The sequence below is a fragment of the Aquarana catesbeiana genome, linkage group LG09 (assembly GCF_042186555.1).
Source record: "Aquarana catesbeiana isolate 2022-GZ linkage group LG09, ASM4218655v1, whole genome shotgun sequence".
NCBI lineage: Eukaryota > Metazoa > Chordata > Amphibia > Anura > Ranidae > Aquarana > Aquarana catesbeiana.
In genome coordinates, this window is record NC_133332.1 from 276,171,372 (window position 1) to 276,185,532 (window position 14,161).

A 14,161-nucleotide genomic window follows, 5' to 3' on the forward strand; every position below is an offset into this window, starting at 1 on the left:
CTTAAGCGAGATGGGTGGTCCTGAAGCAGTTAAGAGAGCAAATTTGCCAAGGCTCAGGACTGCTCTCCAAGATTTAGACTTGGAGGGAATGTTACATAGTCTGGTTGAAAAAAGACAAGTCCATCTAGTTGAACCAATAAAAGAAAAAAATATTTTTTTTACAATCCTATACCTACAATTGATCAAGAGGAAGGCAAAAAAAACCCTGCAAGCATGATCCATTTTGCTCCAAGCAGGGGAAAAAAATCCTTCCCAATTCCCCAAGAAGCAATCAGATATTTCCCGGATCAACTTTACCTATAAATATATTAGTATCCAGTTATATTATGTACATTTAGGAAAGAATCCAGACCTTTTCAAGCAATCTACTAAGCTGGACAGAACCAGCTCTTGACAGAGTTTATTCTACATTTTCACAGTTCTTACTGTGAAGAAGCCTTTCTGTATTTGGAGATTAAATTCATTTTCTCCCAGACGTAAAAGGAGTGCCTCCTCGTTCTCTGTGATGACCTTAAAGTGACTAACTCAACACCAAGTTCATCAATATGGACCACTTGTGTATTTATACATGTTAATAATATCTCCTACTCTCAAGAGAGAATTAATTTAGTTCCTCTAATCTTTCCTCATAGCTGAACTCCTCCATGCCTCTTATCAGTTTTGTTGCCCTTCTCTACACTTTTTCCAGTTCCCCAATATCCTTTTTGTAAATGGATGCCCAAAACTAAACTGCATATTCCAGATGAGGTCCTACTAATGATTTGTACAGGGGCAAATGTTGTCATTAACGATCATAGACCTGAAATGGGAATGTTTAAAAAAAACGGACTATAAGCAAATTCACTGCAAAATATAAATAAAACTTTGTAACTCGCATCCAAAGTTGAAAAAAAGCTATCAATAATAAAAGAAGAGCATTTAAAAAATATAAAAATGAAGGAACACTACCATCATTTAAAAGTTACAAAGAATTTTGATGTTGTGGAATGGAGGGAACAGTACTTCATATCTGGTGGTTGGGTCCAAAACGATTTTGGATTCGTATCTACAACTTTATTTATTCAATAACTCAGGTTAACCTACTAAAATCACCACAGCAAGCATTACTGGGACATCTGATTGATGGGACACCAGGATACGCATGAAAGCTCATAGCGTTTATTTTTACAGCAGCTAGGATTGCTATAGCCAGGTGAAACCCAAGTTGCCGTGGATCATGGTAACGCCTCTCGGCAACTTGACAAGCGAGCCATATTTGACAAAATCTGGGAATCCTGGATTAACTATTTGTCAGCACCCTTCTAAAGTATTGGGCACCTGACAGGTATAAAGTTACGGAAGGCACTCCCTTTCCCATCTTATCTCTTTCTCCTCGCCTTTTCCTTACTCTGGCTATCTTTTTCCTTAGTTTTCCCTGAACTACCAGGGAGATAGACAATAAGAGAGGTCTGAAGGTTAATGAGGTATTGAAGGGAGGGAGCATAGCACCCCGATGGTTGCTTCATTTAATCGACTAGACTTCTCATCCTTCGTGCTTTCATAAGGAATGGGAATGAGGATTTCAGCCTCATGACCAAGTTGGTATGGTAGGACCAACTCAATACTGAACACTATTGACTAAGACTGGGATGCCATTAAAGTTCAAGTGTGTGGAAAAGGCAGGCGCCCCAATACTTTTGGTGATATAGCAAGTATATACACTGGACATCAAAATCAGAGAACAACCTACAATTTCCTAAATTTCCAGGCCACTGCTTAGTCCTATTTGAAATGATCTAAACAGGAGTAAAAGAGCAGTTTTGTTAAGCATATTTCATGAGTTACATATATTTTGAAGCACAGAATAAAAAAACTTCAATGAGATTTGAAAAAGAACATTGATCAAAATTAGAGAACGCTTTAACCACTTCAGCCCCAGAATATTTTACCCCCTTCCTGGCCAGAGCATTTTTTACAATTTGGCACTGCGTCAATTTAACTGACAATTGGGCAGTCATGCGACGCAGTACCCAAACGAAAATTTGCGCCCTTTTTTTCCCACAAATAGAGCTTTCTTTTGGTGGTATTTGATCACCTCTGCGGTTTTTATTTTTTGCGCTATAAACAAAAAAAAAAAAAAAAACAATTTTGAAAAAAAAAACTTTTTGCTATAATAAATATCCCCAAAATGTAAAAAAAATAAATAAATAAATAAATAAATTTCTTCATCAGTTACACTGAACGTCTTCATCAGTTCTTGAATGCCACTTCCGCCCATAGCTCCTAAAGAGCCATTTTTTTTAAATCATTTTTTAAATGACATTTTTTTTTTTTTTTTGGCATTTTAAGTGTAATTATGAGATCTGAGGTTTTTTTGACCCCAGATCTCATATTTAAGAGGTCCTGTCATGCTTTTTTTCTATTACAAGGGATGTTTAAATTCCTTGTAATAGGAATAAAAGTGACATTTTTTTTTAAACAGTGTAAAAATAAAAAATAAAAAGGTAAAATAAATAAGAAAAAAAAATTTTTTAAACACGCTCCGTTCCGCTGAGCTCACGTGCAGAAGCGAACGCATACGTGAGTAACGCCCGCACATGAAAAACGGTGTTCAAACCACACATGTGAGGTATCGCCGTGATCGGTAGAGCGAGAGCAATTCCTCTGTAACTCAAAACATCCTGTAGAATTTTTTAAACGTCGCCTATGGAGATTTTTAAGGGTAAAAGTTTGTCGCCATTCCACGAGCGGGCGCAATTTTCAAGCATGACATGTTGGGTATCAATTTACTCGGCGTGACATTATCTTTCACAATATAAGAAATAATTGGGCTAGCTTTACTGTTGTCTTATTTTTTTATTAAAAAAAAAAGTGTATTTTTTCCAAAAAAGGTGCGCTTATAAGACCGCTGCGCAAATACAGTAAGACAAAGTATTGCAATGACCGCCATTTTATTCTCTAGGGTGTTAGAAAAAAAAATGTATAATGTTTGGGGGTTCTAAGTAATTTTTTAGCAAAAAAACCTGTCTTTAACAACACATCTAAAAAAGAGGCCTGGTCCTTAAGTGGTTAAGAAGACAAGGAGATATGTGGATGTTCTGAGCAGTGGAAAATAGGTTTAAACTGTGAGAAAAGAGCGAAAAAAAGAACACTTAGATTGGAGATGGATGAGGACGAACGGGAAGAGGGAAGGGAGGGGGGTGGGAGTACTACTTGGTGGAAAGGGAGGAAAATGTATAATGTATTTATTGGTATATTGCACTTTATTGATGTTTTGGTATATGATATTAATGAAAATAAAGAATTAAAAAAAAAAAAACACAAATAACTTCAGGTAAAATACAGGACTCTCTGAAAGCATGTGGTGTAGCTGTTTCAAGATGCACAATAAGAAAGCACTTGAAGAAAGATGGGCTGCGTGGTCGAGTCGCCAGAAGAAAGCCAATACTACGCAAATGCCACAAAGTATCCTGCTTACAATATGCCAAACAGCACAGAGACAAGCCTCAAACCTTCTGGCACAAAGTCGTTTGGAGTGGTGAGACCAAAATTGAGCTTTTTGGCCACAACCATAAACGCTACATTTGGAGAGGAGTCAACAAGGCCTATGATGAAAGGCAAGGAGGTGGATCGCTGATGTTTTGGGGATGTGTGAGCTACAAAAGGCACAGGAAATTTGGTCAAAATTGTTGGCAAGATAAATGCAGTATGTTATAAAAAAATACTGGAGGAACATTTGCATTCATCAGCCAGGAAGCTGAGCATGGAACGTACTTGGACATTCCAACATGACAATGATCCAAAACACAAGGCCAAGTCGACCCGTCATTGTCTACAGCAGAATAAAGTGAAGGTACTGGAGTGGCCATCTCAGTCGTCTGACCTTAATATTATTGAGCCGCTCTGGGGCGATCTCAAACGTGCAGTTCATGCAAGACAGCCCAAGAATTTATAGGAAGTGGAGGCTTTTTGCCAAGAGGAATGGGCAGCTTTACCATCTGAGAAGATAAAGAGCCTCAGCCACAAATACTACAAAGACTTCAAGCTGTCATCGATGTTAAAAGGGACAATACACGTTATTTAGAACTGGGGTATGTAAACTTTTGATCAGAGTCATTTAGGTAGTTTCTGTTGCTATTATGATTTAAAAAGAGTAAACACAGTTGATTGATAATAAATGGCTTCAGCCAAACACTAACCATGAGTGAACGAAAAGTTTTTGTGTTATCATTCATATTCTCTGAAAAATGGCCAAGAAATCATAAATTCTGGCAGGGTATGTAAACTTATGAGCACAACTGTTATATATATATATATATATATATGGAAATTATGGGGCTTGGGGCTCTCATGTTGCGCTTACATACAGCTTTCAGCAATACTCATGTAGCGGGTGCCCTGCATATCCGGCTGCCTGGCCAAGCTAGCCAAGATTTTTCTGTGAGGGAAAAAGTGCCCGTCAGTTTCTGAGGGGGATATTTCCACCCTCCCTTTTTTTCTCCTCACAGAGACACACAGGGCTGCTCACTCTGCATCCTCCCCTGTGTCCCTATTGGCAGGAGGATGAGAGCCAATGACAGGAGCAATTACAGGAGCAAATCAGAAGGACTTTAACAAGCAGCAGCTGCAAAGGATTTTGGGATATGTAGTCCCCATCTAAAACAACCCCATAGCTTTCTATGGAGACAGAACTACAATAGCCAGCCTGCTCTGAGGGAAAAGGAACTAGAGACTCCATCTTGCTGATCTGAGGAGAATTCTCAGACTCCATGAGGCAGAGGAAAAGTTTAGACCTAGGGGAGAGGTGCTACCTCCCAGGTCAGTCCACCATGTGATTTCAGGCATCCACAGCCAGTCAGGACAACCAGCCTGAGAGAGGGGGATCCCGGGTGCATGTCCAGGCGCACCTGCACCGACTGTGTAAAAGTGTTCCAGTGGGAGGTGGCCAGTCAGGTCCCTAGAAGAGCCTGAAACAAGGAAGAAATCTTGCGAGCCACAATAATCCAGTACCTTAATAGAGAAACAACTGAATAAATACCCGGCTGCAAACGCAGATCACGTATTCATGACCGTGCGGTGAAATGTAAACAAAGAATGCGTTGCGCCTGGGAATATATCTAAATGTCTATACACCTTAGTAGTATCATGTGAATGAAAATAAAGTAAAGTGCAGTTTACAGAAAATATGGATCTAAGACCAATTTCTGTATTAAACAAACTATATCAACACGTGCAACAAGGTGCCGTGTGCATTGAATCACAAAGTGCAATGTGCAAATACTGCGTACCTAAATCATGTGATATAAAGCTATGATAATATAGATCTAAAAACACATTTGAATAAACATATGAAACAACCAAACATAATTCCTTGAATAGGTGTACACACTAGAAAATGTACTATACATATATCACATAAAAATCCACTGTGGTTATAAAAAGTGATGGGTGAAAAAATAAAAAAAATAAAAAATACAAATAAATAAACCACTCGTGTAGTAAATAGACTGTAATCGTCCTTATTGTGATGTTGAAGATTATAATCGTGAGAAATCTTCCAATTCAGCAATGTGAAGTGACAAAACTCCAACAGAAATCAACATAATAGTGTTGCTTCAGAGAAAAAGTTCCACCACTAAATCAAAGGTGCCCAAATCATGCCGTGGAGTGCCTCGGTGACCCCCAGTGTGATTGCGCTCACCTTGGAGCGTGTGACACAGTGTTCAGCTGCGTCAATACACGCTGTGGAGCCACCCCTGGGCTCAATGATTAGTAACAGCTGATTCTCCAAGCAGATTCTCTATGGCTCCATAAACATCATACCATAAAAAAGAGAAAGGCTAATATAGTGTAATACCGCAAGATAATTTATTGAAATGACATCCAATCCCCACAGTGGGGTACTCACATTTATAAGGTGCTCATGTGCACCAAACATAACAAGCGAAAAAAACGCTATACGGCGTGCTGCGGGGTGTGAGAGATCCACAACCCAGTTCTGTGCTGATCGCTCCGTCCTGGCCCCTCCCCTACGCGTCTTCGACACAGGGAGTCACGTGTCTTCATCAGGGGGATAAACATCAGGGGGTCTTCATCAGGGGGGATAATATCCCCCTGATGAAGACACGTGACTCCCTGTGTCGAAGACACGTAGGGGAGGGGGTGACACTTGTAGTGCCACAGGGCTAAAAGGATAAGGCCATCCATTCACAGAGACACTGTATACAGACACCATTATTCTTTCACCTTGCTGAGGAAGATCCTACATTCTTTACTTGATAATTCGGGCCAGTTGTTTTGTTGGCCCTGCTTTTCAGGAATTTAAGTGCACTAACAAGAGTGGCTAGCTAAAGATACAAAGTCTCATCTTTCTTCAAAAGGACTGAAGCTACTAGTGCCATATGGGACAGTTTATCTGGGAAGTTAGGCCATTAAATAGTGAATTGAATACAGTGTTTGTCGTTGGGCCTGTGGTGTCAGGAGACAGAAGAGAGGTCTGACATAAAGAGGGTCACAGTCTTCTGCTTTCCTCCTGCCTGGACTCTTAGAGCCAAGATTTGAGTAGAGGTAACCAATCCAATATAAAAATTGTCATATTGTGATTTATTTGCCATTTCAGTGTGCCTCTGCTATTGGGGAAATTCTCATGTTTGGAATCCCCTAAAAGCAGCCTGAATATAGCATTGAGCTGTATTGCTCTTAATCTCAGTTATTGCTCTCCAGTTGATTACTTGAATATATATACTGTTATGCCCCGTACACACGGTCGGACTTTGTTCGGACATTCCGACAACAAAATCCTAGGATTTTTTCCGACGGATGTTGGCTCAAACTTGTCTTGCATACACACGGTCACACAAAGTTGTCGGAAAATCCGATCGTTCTGAACGCGGTGACGTAAAACACGTACGTCGGGACTATAAACGGGGCAGTGGCCAATAGCTTTCATCTCTTTATTTATTCTGAGCATGTGTGGCACTTTGTCCGTCGGATTTGTGTACACACGATCGGAATTTCCGACAACGGATTTTGTTGTCGGAAAATTTTATCTCCTGCTCTCCAACTTTGTGTGTCGGAAAATCCGATGGAAAATGTCAGATGGAGCCCACACACGGTCGGAATTTCCGACAACACGCTCCGATCGGACATTTTCCATCGGAAAATCCGACCGTGTGTACGGGGCATTAGTGTGTCAGAAACCATGAATCAGACCGAGACAGAAGTACAGTTTATCACACTTGTTTAATAATAATAAAAAGGTTAACAGAGTAAGCGTAGTAAACACATAGCCAGAGTTCAGTAACTAGATCAGGTAGTCAGCCAATGCCAATGTCAGAGAGCCAGAGAACAACGTAGTAGAACTGCAAGCAGGATCAGGAGCCAGAAGGGACGTCAGCCGAGCAAGTCTTCAACAGGAACGCAGGAGAAGTCTCTGAGATGTGACCAAAGGCGAAGGCAGAGATGAAGTGAGCTGGACGGCTTTAAATAGCCAGGACTGACGAGCAGATCATCAACAGCTGAGTCACTGTGGAGAGAAAGGAGCTGGGAATTAGCCGACAGCTGAGCAGCCAGCTCAGAGAAGGAAGGGCTGAGCCCAGCCCTGACAGTGCCTCCTCCACAACGACCTCTTCCCCTCGGAGGACCACCGGGCTTGAGGGGAAAACGTCTATGAAAATCATGGAGGAGGACAGGGGCATGTACGTCCGATGGTGAGACCCAAGAGGAAGGTCCAACGTGTAAGCCACTGGGACAATCCTGCGAAGGATATGGAAAGGCCCAATAAACCGAGGTGCGAACTTCAAAGAAGGAACACGAAGTCGGAGGTTGCGAGATGACAGCCAGACTCTGTCCCCAACCTGGTAGGAAGGCGCAGGCAGGCGTCTGCGGTCAGCATGGAGTCTGTACCTATCGTTAGCATGTTGCAAAGCCTCCTGGACTTGTGCCCAAGTGGAACGAAGGCCATGGAGATGCTCCTCTAACCCAGGAATACTCTGCGGAACAAACGAGGCAGGCAACGCGGATGGTTGGAAACCATAGCTCGCCATAAACGGGGACAAACAGGAAGCTGAATTCAAGGCACTATTGTGAGCAAACTCCGCCCATGATAAGAGGTCTGAGCAGTTGTTATGATGGTCAGAAATATAGCAACGTAGGAATTGCTCCAAGGACCGATTGGCTCGTTCTGCGGCCCCATTAGACTGCGGGTGATACGCAGAGGAGAAAGCAAGATGAATACCCAACTGTGCACAAAAGGCTCGCCAGAACCGGGACACAAACTGACTACCCCTGCCTGAGACAATCACCTTGGGTAGCCCATGTAAGAGGAAGATCTCCCGAGCAAAAATAGAAGCCAGTTCCTTAGAAGTAGGCAACTTCTTGAGTGGAATACAATGCAACATTTTAAGGAACTGGTCAAGCACCATAAGGATAACTGTGTTGCCCTGGGAGTTGGGTAACTCCACAATGAAATCTACAGACAGGTGGGTCCAGAGCCTCTCTCCATTGGGTATGGGTTGTAGGAGGCCCACTGGAAGGTGTTGTGGAGTCTTACCCTGAGCACACACGGAACTGGCAGCTACGAAGGCGGTTACATCAGCACGTAGACTAGGCCACCAGAATTGTTGGGAATGGCCCAAAAGAGTTGATTCTTCCCAGGGTGGCCAGCAGCCTTGGGAGAACGGTAAGTCTGGAGCACAGCAGTGCGGAGACTCTCGGGAACAAAGCAGCGGTCACAAGGTTTCTCAGGAGCAGCATCGACCTGAACAGCAAGAATTTTGTCATCACAGGAACTCATAGTATCACAGGAACTGGAACCAACTCCATCTTGGAAGTGGAGGAAAATTGTGGTGACAAGGCGTCAGCCTTTACATTCTTAGTACCGGGTAAGAATAAGACAATGTAATAAAAACTCGACAAGAAAATAGCCCATCTCGCCCTTCTGGGAGACAGGCGCTTAGCCTCAGACAAGAATGTGAGATTCTTATGGTCAGTAAGAATGAGAACCAGCACAGTGGTACCTTCAAGGAGATGTCTCCATTCTTTCAGGGCTAAAATGATCGCCAACAGCTCTCTGTCACCAATCTCGTAATTGCACTCTGCCGGTGACAATTTCTTGGAAAAGTAACCACACAGATGCATAGCGCACTCAGAGTTAGGATGTTGAGACAGAAGGGCGCCAACTCCAGTCTCAGAAGCATCAACTTCTAGGATAAAAAGCAATGTAGGATTAAGGGAGTGCCAACACAGCAGCAGAAACAAAGGCAGCCTTGAGACTTTCAAAGGCCTTAAGGATAAGGACTCCAGAGACCAACTCTGTGGGTTGCCATCTTTCCTGGTCATATCAGTCAGGGGCTTGACCAGACGAGAAGTTACGAATAAACGTCCGATAATAGTTGGCAAAGCCAAGAAAACGCTGCAGAGGATGTAAACCCACGGGTTTAGGCCACTGTAGGACCGCTGAAAGTTTCTCTGGGTCCATCAAAAAACCAGCAGTGGAAATGACATAGCCCAGGAATTTAACCTGTTCACAATGGAATTCGAACTTTTCCAATTTACAATAGAGATTGTTCTCTCTTTCTCTCTGAAGCACACAGCAGACATCTGTGTGGTGGCTCTCCAGGGACTTGGAAAATATGAGGATATCGTCGAGATAAACCACCACACATAACTGCAACAAATCTTGCAGGACATCGTTAATGAACTCCTGGAAAACTGCTGGAGCGTTACAAAGGCCAAAAGACATTACGAGATACTCAAAATTACCTGATCTGGTATTAAACGCAGTTTTCCACTCATCGCCCTCTTTAATCCTGACAGGTTTGTATGCCCCTCTCAAATCAAGCTTTGTGAAAACCGTTGCTCCCTTGAGGCGGTCAAATAACTCCGTAATCAATGGAATGGGATAGGCATTCTTAATCGTGAAATGATTGAGACCCCTATAAAATCGATACAAGGTATCAGCTCACCACTCTTCTTCTTCACAAAAAGGAAACCAGCACCAGCAGGAGATGAGGATTTGCGGATGAAACCTCGAGAAAGTGCGTCTGCAACATACTCCTCCATGGCCTTATCCTCCAAGACCGACAAAGTTTAAACCCGGCCACGAGGGGGTATGGCACCAGGTTGAAGGCCAATTGTGCAATCATACGACCGGTGTGGAGGCAAAGTATCGGCTTGACCTTTGTCAAAGACATCACTAAAATTGCGGTACTCCTCCGGCAGGGAGGAGAGTGAAGAGGTGCACAGGACCTTGGCTACCTTCTGGAAGTATCTCTCACTGCACTGTGGTGACCAGGACAGAACCTCAGCACGGATCCAATCAAAAAAAGGGTTGTGCCTCTGTAACCAAGGATAACCAATAACCAGCGGAAACTTAGGTGAGGAAATAACTTGGAACTGGATTATCTCATGGTGAAGGGCCCCTACGGCCATGGACAATGGAACAGTCTCATGAGTCACATGGGCAGGCTGTAGAGGTCTCCCGTCAAGAGCCTCAATGGCAAGTGGAGTGTCACGCAGCTGCAGCAGATTCGAGTGTTTCGATACAAAGGCAGCATCAATGAACAGGCCTGCAGCCCCAGAGTCGATTACAGCCTGTATCTCAACGGATGACTCAGCCCAGGACAGGGTAACCGAAACCAGGGGCTTATCTTTCTGGGAAACTGGAGACGAAACAACGCCTCCTAAGGTTCGGACGTTCTCTGGACGGTTAGGACAAGACTTCAAAAAGTGACCAGCCTGGCCACAATAAAGGCACAATAATCTCTCCTTCCTCCTAAGGGCTCTCTCCGCAGAGAGACTCGTGGAGCCCAAGTGCATGGGTTCATCTTCACTGACCGACTCGGTACCAGGAGGCATGGGAGGTGAGGGAGGCAAGGGTGGGACTGCAAAGCTTGGAGACAAATGTACAGGAGGCTTGCGCCAGCGCTCCTTAAAAGAGAGTCTTTCTCTGAGTCTGGAGTCAATGAGGATGGCAAATGTGATCAACCTCTCCAGCTCAGTGGTTATATCTCGGGCTGCCATCTCATCCTTGATGTTATCCGAGCGACCATGAGAGAAGACAGCCACGAGGGCCTCATTGTTCCAAGCAACCTCTGCTGCCAGAGAATGAAATTCAATGGCGTCATCAGCAAGAGTTCTCGTACTCTGTTTGATGGACATGAGGCTCTTGGCAGCAGAAGCGGAGCGTGCGGGAACGTCAAATACCCTTTTGAAGGAAGCCACAAATTTTGGGTAACTCAGGACCACAGGTTTTTGCGTCTCCAATAGAGGGTTTGGCCAGGCCATGGCTCTCTCAGAAAGCAAAGATATTATGAAACCTACTTTGCTTCTGTCCGTGGGAAACGCCTGGGGCAGCATCTCAAAGTATATCTCAACCTGGTTGAGAAACCCTCTGCATTGAACTGGATCGCCTCCAAATCGCTGGGAAAGCGGAGTGGAATCAGACATGCCTCTTATAGAGGTAATACTCGAGGTAGGTGCCTGCACAGAGACTGGAGCAGCAGCAGGGATGGCCTGCAACACAAGTTGTACCGGAGCAGCCATAGTGGAAGATTCCAGGTGAGCCGTGCGACTCAGGAGCGTTTGTAACGCCAAGGCAAACTGATCCATGCGGTGATCCAGGTCATCCAATCTGGAAATATGATTACCAACAAGTGGACTGACTGCATCTTCTGAATTCATGGCCTTCGCCTACTGTCAGAAACCATGAATCACACCGAGACAGAAGTACAGTTTATCACACTTGTTTAATAATAAAAAGGTAAACAGAGTAAGCGTAGTCAATACATAGCCAGAGTTCAGTAACCACATCGGGTAGTCAGCCAATGCCAATGTCAGAGAGCGTAGTAGTACAGCAAGCAGGATCAGGAGCCAGAAAGGACATCAGCCGAGCAAGTCTTCAACAGGAACACAGGAGAAGTCTCTGAGATGTGACCAAAGGCGAAGGCAGAGATGAAGTGAGCTGGACGGCTTTAAATAGCCAGGACTGACGAGCAGATCATCAACAGCTGAGTCACTGTGGAGAGAAAGGAGCTGGCAATTAGCCAACATCTGAGTGGCCAGCTTAAAGAAGGAAGGGCTGAGCCCAGCCCTGACATAGTGTCTTTTTTTCCACAGAAATATTCCAGTAAAGACAATTTGTGTTTTATCATAATGATTGTGTTTCCTATTGGTTATTACACTTACACTATTGCCAGGTGTGCCAGAGGGAGCTGAGACTGTTATTGGGGTTGAGGGGCAGAGTAACAGACTGAACAAACTTAAGCGGCTTTTCAAAGGGGGGGGGGGGGTAGCGCTACACTCATACAGTAGAAATAATCCTAAGCAACCGTATTATAAATAAATCTAAATATAAGATCCTACTATGCTAAGCCGGTAGGATAAGCCACACGCTCTTAATGTACCTATTGTAGTAGAGCATCCCAGAGAGAGCCGGGAAAAGTCCTGTTCGGGGTTTATACGTCTCCCAGGCTCCTCTCATACACGTTTAGGGATCTATTAAACCATGGTCCAGTTCGGGTCTTGGTCCTCTCCCCCAGGCTAATTTAATCTCACTTGAGACAGACAGCCAGTGCTCTTGGCCTGGGAACCTCAGGACAACTTTTGTCTAGGAGAGCAAAAGGTTGGTAAAAGCTATTAAGCTGTGTATGCGGAAGCTGACAAGCTATAGGCTTGCTCAGCCTGGTAGTTGGGATCTGTAAATATTGTATAGTTAGTGCTGAGACACAGCTAGGTTTTTGTTTGGCTATTTTTGTTCCTATTTGTTTTTGGAACACTGTACAGCACCTGTATATAGACTTGTATATATCACAAATAAACACTGCACTGTTTGTCACTACTTCACTGGATTTGGTATCTGTGCCTGAAAGACTGCTCATCCCAGGGAGCTTTGTACTTCCTACGTGTCCCCCAGGTTACACTATCTAAATAGGTTAGTAGACCATCAATGATAAAAATGAAATAAATCAATAAAATTAGCTCAAGCCATTCTAAATAATCTGTTTCTAAAAAGGATCTTCGTAGCAAACCCCATTAATAGTAGAGGTGGTGTCTAACCTAAGAAGGGCATATATATATATATGTATGTTGGAAAAAAAAAAGGAGTATGATCAAAAATATATAGAGGGTGGATAAACAATGTGTAGATATATAAACAAATGGATAAGTTAATATGTTGATAAGTACCAATAGACAATGCAATAATAATAATTAGATTATGAATAAATAACAGCAGTGCTACATGGACCAAGCTGTATCTAAAGAGGTATAAAAATAGCCTGCTGATAAAAGAAAGTATTACCATACATATATATATTACCATACCCATACCTCTTTAAAGTGGCGAGGAATTAAGTATTTTTCTTTGTTTATAATCCCGCATTTATGCTCTCCAATCCATACTCTGAGGGCGGGAAATTCGGCCCACATATAGGCGACCACATGGACAAATAATGCCATAAATGACATAGGCAGTGCCACAGTTAATAAACTGCTTAACCACTTACCAACCGGCCCATAGCCGAATGACGGCTGCAGGGCGGTTGGATAACTCTGGGTGGACGTACTATGACGTCCTCCCAGAATTCCCCTCTCGCGCGCCCCCTGGGGCGCGCACCCGAACACATCCGTGACCGCCGCACCGACCCGGCGCATCACGGATCCCGGTAAATGGCCGCTGATCGCGGCCGTTTACCATGTGATCGCGCCGTCAAATGACGGCGCGATCACATGTAAACAGACCGGCGTCATCTGATGACGCCGGTTCCTCTCCTCCCCCTCTCCTCCCCGCCTGTGTACCGATCGGTACACAGTGAGCGGGGAGGGGGATGGATGGATGTCTGCAGCGCTGTGGGCTGTATGTGTAGTGCCCACAGCGCTGCACAGAGACATCCAGGCATCCATCCATCCATGCTCAGCCATCCCCACTACACTGCAATGCTGAGCAATACTCTGCAACACCCCCACAATACTCTGCAATACCCCCACAATACTCTGCAATGCTGTGCAATACTCTGCAACACCCCCACAATACTCTGCAACACCCCCACAATACTCTGCAATGCTGTGCAATACTCTGCAATACCCCCACAATACTCTGCAATGCTGTGCAGTACTCTGCAATACCCCCACAATACTCTGCAATACCCCCACAATACTCTGCAATACCCCCACAATACTCTGC